The following is a 10,055-nucleotide window of genomic DNA, read 5'->3' on the forward strand; positions in this document are numbered from 1 at the left end:
GCTGCGCGACCGAAGTCAGCGCCGATTGCAGCTGTGAGCGAAGGGATGCCAAGTAAGCCCTCATCCGAACACAGCAATCGCAGTCCCTGTCCATTCTAATCGATGTTTAACAACAGTTACTGAAACACGAGTCGGTGCCTAGATAACGCAAGCGGAACACGCAAAGAATGTATCAACTAACCTGTACAAATGCCTAACGACTGCGCTACAATCTGCTGAATTTACGATTACAGTAACTAAAACTCGAAATTGCACCTCCTATACGAAACACACACGCAATTTGAATAAGAATCTACGAAGTAAACACTAAAGCGCGATGCTACAACCCTCAAATACTATAATACGCCCGAAATATATGAATTAAACAATGCAAGTACCCAAAAACACGCAAAGAAATTAATTAAACTATGTAACAAATAAGTAAGCTAGGGTTATACGACTTGCTGCTGCAGCTGCTTATCCAACGGCGGCAGGGAGCACACGAAATTAAGGCATTTTTAACTTTCATAGCATGCGCTCGCCCCTTATCTCATTTGTAAAACGCGTCTAGTAATCCCAATAACGGAAGACAGAGTGAACAGTACTTGCCACGTTCTTGTTTAGACAGATGTAGCTCATTTCCATGCGTTCAGCTTCTTTTTCTAGCAAGCGCTGCACTGCAGCACTCGCAGAGGAATTGTGGTATCCGTCCCACGCTTGGAGGTTAAATTATAACCTACTTCACATATAGAACAAATTCTAACAATCTAACCTCCTTGACCCCACCAGGAGCTGGCGCAGGAGACCGAACGCAGCTTGATCAAGTTGTCGGACTATGTATGCATCTTAAGTTCGCGGACTCCCGCCGATTTGTGTTATAGAATTTTATTTAATACTAACAATCAAGTTTACTAATCGCAGTCCTTACACTTTTCTGTTAAATACGATAGTGAACTTTTTCTTAACCCACTTTTCTTTTCTCATCGCCTGTTAGCGTCATAAGTGGCCGCAACCTTTGGACCTAACATGCCGTATTCTATTGTTTTTGTGTTTATGAACTTCTATGGCTTCTCTGTACGTCCTAGCATAGTGATCACTAAATCTTAATAAAACTATGGTACCAGAGAAACAAATTTGGTGTTTCCCTGGTCCCGCTGCATAACCTACCACAGTATTTACCCGTGTTGCTAGCCGCCAATTGCACTTGTGTTCCTTAACGCGGGTTTTAAGTTTCTTTTTGTAGTTCCTATGTACATTTGACCCCATATCCAAGTGATTTTATATACTCTAGGTGTGACAAACGACGGTCGTCGAACCTATGCATTGGAGACACAACGTAAGACATAAATATTCCTTGGCCCACGGCCCGGTACCCATAAAAAGCAAATAACTGCCGTGAAGGTACGCATTGTATTTTTGGGCAGCATTTTTTTTAGTGAAACTCACACGATATGGCTATCTGAAAAGCTTGATAGACTTACACAGCACGTGCCAACATAAAAACAAAATTGTTTGATATCAATTCCTCTTTGAGTGGCAGATAGTTGTTAGCCTTGCTTCGTATAAATATACAACTGAATTTGGGGATACTTCATCGTGCGCACTATATGGTATCTAGGATAGATATCACTGCTGCATTTACTGATAGTCTTTTCTGGTTGCCATCTCTTCGATCACAAATATTACTGACAGTATTCAAGAAACAGACTATAAGTGAAGCAATTGCTGGAGGAATCTACCCATCTGTTTCATGCAACCCGCTCTACGTTTGAATCAGGAATGGTATCCATACAGGCGACAGCCACGTAATCGTTGTTTAAGTTCTCTCACAGAGTTTTGAGCGACTGTCAGCAATCGGAATCATACTGTAAAAAAAAAAAAGAAAGAAACAAGTGAAGACTGGCAATGAATTACACGGTATTTTTGGACCAAGATATGCTTTACTTCTTCAATACTTATCCAACTGTCTCCAGTATCTCTTTGTGTAATTGGCGGTGTAGTCATACAGATTTTGGATGTCGCTGTAAGTTTATTCCGTTTATAGTACTGAATCTTTCGTAAATGGTTCAGAAGCACTGTCTTGCAAAGAGTGTTTCACTATCGGAAACATGCAAATTAACGGGAGATATAAAAATAGGAAGCATGGAAATAACTTTCCGGTATATAGCCCGATGAAAAGATCAATATATGACGCACCCCGTTAATGTGGTAAAGTATTTTCATAAACAAAATTTGTACAATAGGTCTAAATATCTTCGTATAATTTACCAGTTATCTGCGACAGTTCTACAAAGGTCTTAGCATTTGTAGAGTGAACTGGGCAACAACATTATTATTTCATGTGAGGATGCATAACATCGATAGGCGCAGCTTAACACCTTGTACATTAATCTTTTCATTTTGTTATATACGTGGAAGTTGCTACTTCCACGCTTTATATTTTGATATTACCTGTTAATTTCTCTGTTTCCTATGGCGAAACACTTTATAAGGTAACGTTTCTGAACCTTTTACGAAATATTAAGTACTGTAAACGGAATAAACTTACAGAGACATCCAAAAGTTATATGTATACACCACTAATTACACAAAGTAAGATGGGAGAAAATTGGATAAGTATGACTTAATATCCAAAACTACTGTGCAACGCATGGCTAGTCCTCACTTGTACTTTTTATAGTATGATTCCTTTTATCAACAGTCGCCAAAAGCTCTGAGAGGGAACTTATATCTGTTAGGTGGCTGTCGCCCGTCTGAATACCGTTCCTGATACAGAATGGGGGTTGCATAAAACGGATCGGTAGGGACAGCTGATCACCATGTATGTCATTAAGTAGCTAAAAAGTTGCACAACATTGTTGCATGTTGCCTATCTAACGGTTTCCAGAGGCAGAAACAACTTTATTTCAGTATTTCATAAAATTGACCGAATTTATAATATAAAATATAACTATTAAGAAAAGTAATCTTATGTTCAAAGTTTAACAGAATAAGTCAATTGATAAATTTTGCAGCTTTTGTTAAATTTTATTTTTAAATTTTCTTTCATTATCTTTGTCCTAATACGTAAGAACCCTGACGTGTCACAAACTTCGCAAAAACAGACAATGTCTGATGGGATACTGCAATCACTGGTTATACATTGTAATAGTAGGAATAAATTTGAGGATCAGGTGTATATAAGATCAAGTGTGATGACTGCTGTAAACAATACATAGCGCAGACTGGTAGGAATTTTGAAACCAGATTCAGGGAGCACATCTACTCTCAAAACAAAACAGCGTTTGAGGCGCGTATGGCTACCTTAAAGTACTCAGTCATGAACACTGAACAAAACTTGGACATCCTACATGGAGCTCGTAAAGGACGGTTTCTTAACATTTTGGAAGTAGTTGAAATATACCCTCAAAAAGAAAGACCCGTATTTAATCCTCAACGAGCAAAGCGAGTTCGATCATAACGCCTATATTAGTATTTATGACGACTTACTGAAATGATCGCTGTTGCTTATAGAAGTCCAAGCCGAAGGATGAGAGATGGTGCACGGTGAAACAGCTGGAAGATGCGTGCAGTACCTAACGTCGTTGACGGGGCCCTCTGCACTGCCCTCTTACCCACGGCGATGGACATTAGACGACTGAACGGCTCGCGGCACAACACCAAAATAGCGGGAACCACGCAAGCAGACCATGGAGGAAAACAAGACTACACCAGCGCCATGGATATAGAAATCGCCCTTTGTTTTCGATCGTACAAAAATTATAATTTTATTGTGTATTTTAATTTTGACAAGTACAGATTTTAACCTTGGCAACTACAGATTTCAATTAACAAGGGGACCCTCCATACTATAAATCACCGAATTTGATGCACTTAAAATATGTTGCAGAGGCACTTTCCCTGAGTACCTGGCTATCCGGATTTTTAGCGATGTGCCTTGGTTATTTAGAAAATCGATTTTGAAGTTCATTGTGCGCCTTGTATATCCGTAACATTACATGTATTCCCAGGAAGCCAGCGCACCGCAGTGGTAAAAGTACCCGGCTACCACACTGGAGGTACCATGTTCGAATCCTGCTCGTCCAGTTTATTTTTTTTTCTTTTCTTTTTTTTTTAAATCGACAAAATTTTTCACTTTTATTTCAAAGAATATAAACAGTGTAAGGTGTGCGAAATTATAAAGATATTTTCAGTTGTTAATTTTTTCTGTCATACAATATTACAAAATCTTATTTTTCATCGTCCGCATTGCTTCATGTGCCAGAACAATATTTTGGGTGAAACTTACCATAGAAACAATCGAAGCACCAATTTTCGGAGCACCACGCTCATTTTATGAAAGAAACCATCTTGCAAGAGCACGATTTTGTCACGAGCGATACCGGGAAACACAATTATTTTTCATTCAAAAAGATTTCTCTTTCACGAGTTAATTTCAATGCGAACCATTCGTATCTAATCACGCTTTCAAAATTATTTGCGGCGAATTGATGTAGGATTAGCGAATGTAATTTTATCGAATCTCCCTTGAAGCGATCTCTCTATTGTCTTTCATTAAGTCGGGAGCATGCTGAATAATTTTCGTAAAGGTTTTCACCTGTCGGTAAAAATAATCATCGCACGGGTGGCAGTAAGGAGTGCACTTTGGTGGGACTACTTTTAGGGTGCAGGTTCTCGCTTTCCTTTCATCAGTGAATAGATGATCGTATAAAATTTAATCGATTTGCCCTCCTCACGAATCGATAATGAACAAAAAAATTTTCTGGCCCATATCCGAAAGAATTACAGAACGCAAAAATTTTTCGTACACCAGTTTCGTGAACTTCCGGGATTTCGTGCAGGACACGACTACATTTCTGTATTTCCCAGTTAATTCTTCTACTCGTTTTTGAACATTAGGCCCAAATTTTCCGGATGGTTCTTCCAAACATAAAAAAATATATGGGAACAGGAGTCGAACTTGGTACCTATAGCGCGGTAACCGTGAACCTTTACCGCTGCGATACGCTAACTTGCTCGGAATATATGTTATGTTACTGGCATACAAAGCCCCCAATGAACTTCAGAATCGATTTTCTCAAAAACCAAGGCCCGTCGCTAAAAAAATCGGATAGCCAGGTACTCACGGTAAGAGCCTCCACAACATATTTGAAGCGCATCAAAATCCGTGATTTACAATATGGATGACCCCCTTGTAAGTATTTTTAGAGATAAAAGCAAATTAGAAAAATCTACTTAATACAGTATGTGCATATGTAATGTAACAAATGGACGAGACGCCACCTGTCGGTAAGAGTTTTATAATAGGTATAAATCACGTGCATTCTGCGAACCAATTTAATGTGACGCTGCATGTGAAGGTTGCTGTGTGGGGACGGGTTAGCCCGGTAACCAAAATTGCAGGTACGTTCTGGTACATTTGATGTTGATCGGATAGGATGAAATAGGTTTGCATTTGTGAAACAGTAAATTAGTATCATTGTCATTTCAGATCTGAAGATGGTTGTAGTAGAAGCAAAACCGGTCATGTGAATAAACATTTTTGCAAACAAGACTAATTATAAGTAACATTATAAAACCAATTGTTAAAGTTAGAAACTGCATGTATGTTTGAGGCAGTATAGCCACAGCGCATCATTTATTAAGACTATATCCATCCTATATATTAGAACGAGAGTGCCTAGCGACTTCCAGCAACTTTACACGTGTCAAACCTCTTCGATAGTTTTTCTCGCTGACGCGTTCCACAGAGTAACGAAAGGAAGCTAGTTTGTTGCTTACATTTTCTCTGTCCGTGAAGTAGAGCTTCAGCATCAGGCTTGATGTATTAGTTCTTTGCCGGCCGGACTGGCCGAGCGGTTCTAGGCGCTACAGTCTGGAACCGCGCTGCCGCTACGGTTGCAGGTTCGAATCCTGCCTCGGGCATGGATGTGTGTGATGTCCTTAGGTTAGTTAGGTTTAAGTAGTTCTAAGTTCTAGGGGACTGATGACCACAGATGTTAAGTCCCATGGTGCTCAGAGCCATTTACTAATTCTCTACTTCTACATCTACTCGTAAAACACAATACCCACATATACTACTTAATGTACCTGCAAAATTATATCATAGTTCAGGAGGTACGAAATATACAGAGAGATCCGTGAAAAATTCTCTTTTCTTAAAAGAGAGTGCAAGTTACCCAGACTATAATCAGGCAGTGTTTCATGAGGCCACTTAGCGACTTTCAACAAACTGTAAAACAGAATTTCAGGTTTTTCTTCTCTTGCGTTCTTAACGTCAAATATTTATCACAGTAACTCATTCAAAAGGAATCAAACATTTGAAGCTATGTTATACATTGGTGGTCGATTTTTTAAAGAATCGGAGTCGGGAGTATACTGATTGGAGTCTAGCTTCTCTTTTCCATTGAGAATTCGCACATGGAGCCCCAGGAGGTATGGTCAGTATTCAGAGATATGCCAGGAGCGATCATTCGAAATAATGTCAAGTAAACATGGGCTCTAAAATGCATACCTTAATAGCTATGAGCACTTCATCTACGATACTGTGAAACAAATCTCTCCTACTGCAATCTTTACTTTCCATTCTAAAGGTTGTTGTATGGACTGAGAGAAGGAAAAAAATGCCCAGTAAACACGGGCTGTGAAAATGTTAATGTGAAAAACATATCTTCTACTGATAAAGTGCTACTACCTCTTAGTCTAAATTTCGGAGCCAATGTTTACGAGAGAATCTTTTTTCTTTTTTTGGTCCATACTATCTTCTCCCAAACTACGCAAAGCATAGAACTTGTAGTAGAAGAGATTTGTTTCAGTATCGTATCTTGGGAGCTATGAGAATTTCTTCATCTCCGGATGAAGAATTTTTTAAATTCTTCCGACTGCCATTTCTTCGATCACAAACATTACTGACACTATTCGAAAAACATGCTATACGAGACTGGTAATTGCTGGTGGAATCTACAGGGTGAGTCTGATACCCATACCCATCTGTTTCATGCAACTCGGTTTTTTTAACTTTCTCGGGCTCTGCACCTCCAGTTCTCATCTTTTTATTTTGTTGTACACTTGTTTCCAATATATGTTTTTAGATGTTTTGAATATTTAATTTATAGTTGACAATGGAAAATATTGTACGTGTTTTAGAGTGCTCGGCGAGTTTTTGCTTTCGAAAAAGGTGGGTCAAAGAATCAGCATTAAAATTTACTTGAAAAAAAAATGGAATAAAGTTAATAAAGTGCAGCACCTCAGTTGAAAGGTTGACTGTGGCTTCTGGTGAATCTCCTATGAGTAAGACCAGAGTTTGAGTGGTATAAACGTTCCAAAGAGGGTCGAGAAGACTTTGAAGACGACGACCGCCGTAGGCGCCCTAGTACATCAGTGTGGAAGGAGTACATCTACATCTACATGACTACTCTGCAATTCACATTTAAGTGCTTGGCAGAGGGTTCATCGAACCACAATCATACTACTCTCCACTATTCCACTCCCGAACAGCGAGCGGGAAAAACGAACACCTAAACCTTTCTGTTCGACTCTGATTTCTCTTACTTTATTTTGATGATCATTCCTACCTATGTAGGTTGGGCTCAACAAAATATTTTCGCATTCGGAAGAGAAAGTTGGTGACTGAAATTTCGTAAAAGGGTCTCGCCGCGACGATTCGTGATTTTTTGGCAAAAAAAGAAAACATTGTCACCTCAGACACCGTATTTCCTGAACACCCTGCAACTTTTCTATTCCCGAGGCTGAAGAGACCCATGTAAGGATGTTTACTTGCCACCATTGATGAGATAAAAACAGAATCTCTGAAGGAGGTGAACAAAAAGTTAGTTCCAGAATTGCTTCCAGAATTGGAAAAAGCCATAACTAAGAGGGCTTACTTTGAAGGGGACAAAGTTGTTGATGAATAAATAAAATTTTGTTTAAGAAAAACAGAAAATACCCGTTACTTTCTGATAAAACCTCATATACGGAACAGCAGATAATTCAGGAAGAAAAAGGAATCAGCTCTTGTCCATAATAAATGCTCGCTACGAAACTTCCTGGCAAATTAAAACTGTGTGTCCGACCGAGACGAACTCAGGACCTTTGCCTTTCGCAGGCAAGTGCTCTACCATCTTTTTTTTAAAGAAATCTCATGCTGTTCGCTTTCATTCGTTGTATCTGCTCAGGGCGGACGTCGTAAGACATCCGTTTTAGTTCGTTGTTGATCGATTAACTCAGTTTTTTTTATTACAGAGGGCACATAACCTTCTGACCGAAAACGCTGAGCTACAGTGCCGGCTGAAATGATGATGAGTACAACGCAACACCCAGTCCACGAGCGGAGAAAATCTCCAGCTCGGCCGGGAATCGAACCCGAGCCCGCCGTTACCACCCAGCTAAGCAGGCAGACACGTCCTACCTTCCAAACTTTACAGAAGCTCTCCTTCGGTAGCTCAGATGGTAGAGCACTTGCCTACGAAAGGCAAAGGTCCCGAGCTCGAGCCTCGGTCGGGCACACACTTTTAATCTGCCAGGAATTTTCAAATCAGCGCACACTCTTCTGCAGAGTGAAAATCTCATTCTGAAATTTCTATCTACGTTTGTTTAATAACTAAGTGCAATTCTAAGGATGATGTTTAATGTAAGTCAATATTACTTGCAAATGACTACTGGGTCTGTCTAGCAGCAAATAATTTTGTGGACATGGGCAGCTCATGATAGGAATTCCAGTCGATTTATTGGTAGTAGCCTATCTCTGTCCATGAGACAACTTCGGGCATACGTTAGTTTATTATGAATCGTACACTTATACAATAACTTTTGATCAAACTAAGAAAATGTTTGTTAGCCGTGTTGGGATGTATATATTTTATCTGGATCAGGCTTGGTAATTATTACAGCCACTGAAATGCATACAGATGAAAAATGTTTGCGAAACGATGGCAATGCCAAGAAAGAATCAGTCACTAGATAATTGCACGAGAAGCTTCTATCAAGCAAATAAATATTTCTTTACAAAAAGTTATAAAATTAGTGCTTACCGTTGTTGATATAAAGTAGAAAAATCATTCCCCCTAAAAATGAATATGAAGCGCTAAGACGTCGCATTACTGGCGGGAACAATGTCAGGGATCGGTAAACCAGCACACAAAAACTTGGCAGTCACTACTGAAGTGAAACACCTCAGTGTCAATGGATTAGACGAATGTACTCGAAAATGTCAGTGTTAATCATGATAGCATACAACAGGTACTCTCATCTCGTCGAATGATTGTTCAAATACTTAAGTCTAGTGCGATAAAATCGCTGGTGAGATTTGCGGCGCGACAGACAGAATTATCGGCTCTTGCAGCAGTATATCAATCAGATAAAAAAACTGCTAAGAGGATACTTCACCTATAATGTAAAAACCTCAGTAGCCGATTTGTCAACCTTGATATTTGTTTCAGAGACTGGATGCTTGTTTTCATTCTTCGAACAGATATATAGTACAGTTAGTTAATACATTACATACAAATGTTCTGATCAGTACTTTATGCAAAGTTACCTAACTACACAGAAAGTAACTAAGTATTTTTGTGCGATTTGAAATTGTACATGATCATTTTGATACAGCTGGTCGTATTAAGGAATTTCCTTGCTTCGATTCTGCGGAATCGTCGAGATAATTGTGACCGTTTTGACTGAGGTTACAGAATTTTAAAAATACTGATAAAAATTTAAAAATTGAACGAACTGAGAAGTCGATTTTTGATTGTAGATGTAACTGTCTAACACAGTTCAGAGTAAGGTTCCAGGCTGCCATCAAGAATTCCTGCACAAGAAAAGTATCCCAAAAAGACTTCTTTTGACTTAGATCAGAAAAAAGAAATCACTTGTCGCTCGAATTTTCAGTTCTGCTGAAAGTCCATTGAAATGGGACTCGCAGAATATTTTGAAATTTTCTGGCAGTTGCTAAAGTGTAAAGATCCTTTTCTGACAAGCGTTCACTATAAGGCAGTACATCTACAGGAATTGAAGCTTCAGAATTTCGAGACGACTGAACGTAGGTCTGCACGAAATTCAAGAACTGACACCATAAATCGATC

At 39.2% G+C, this 10,055-nt stretch overlaps 1 protein-coding gene across 2 annotated transcripts in view; it reads right to left on the reverse strand.

Annotated features, from left to right (window-relative positions):
* LOC126353808 (uncharacterized) overlaps nucleotides 1-3,688 on the reverse strand; it is a 341,733-nt gene extending 338,045 nt beyond the window's left edge. Inside the window, exon 1 of one of the 2 annotated variants that reach the window (XM_050002905.1) lies at nucleotides 3,469-3,688. The gene's annotated coding sequence lies outside the window, so the exon portion shown is untranslated. The remainder of the gene's footprint in view (nucleotides 1-3,468) is intronic. The other variant, XM_050002906.1, reaches the window with a different exon arrangement.
* Nucleotides 3,689-10,055: the final 6,367 nt, after the last annotated feature.

The sequence above is a fragment of the Schistocerca gregaria genome, chromosome 3, assembly GCF_023897955.1.
Source record: "Schistocerca gregaria isolate iqSchGreg1 chromosome 3, iqSchGreg1.2, whole genome shotgun sequence".
NCBI lineage: Eukaryota > Metazoa > Arthropoda > Insecta > Orthoptera > Acrididae > Schistocerca > Schistocerca gregaria.